Source organism: Impatiens glandulifera, chromosome 1 (assembly GCF_907164915.1).
Source record: "Impatiens glandulifera chromosome 1, dImpGla2.1, whole genome shotgun sequence".
NCBI classification, from domain to species: Eukaryota; Viridiplantae; Streptophyta; class Magnoliopsida; order Ericales; family Balsaminaceae; genus Impatiens; species Impatiens glandulifera.
Genome location: NC_061862.1, coordinates 73,456,084 through 73,456,300, shown reverse-complemented (window position 1 = coordinate 73,456,300; position 217 = coordinate 73,456,084).

Genomic DNA, 217 nt, shown 5'->3' with positions numbered 1-217 from the left:
ACAACAAATGTAGATATATAAATTATCTGATAAAAAAAATAATGACTTGGTAATAGAAAAGTAAATAAAAGAAAATGACACTTACAACACAACAACAAATTAACTGATGTTAATTCGTTAAATGTAAGTTCGAGCCATATGGCTCATTTACAAGTCCGAGCCCTATACAGTAAAAATGAGTATATATATATAAAATGCTTAATTTGAATTTGTTAGG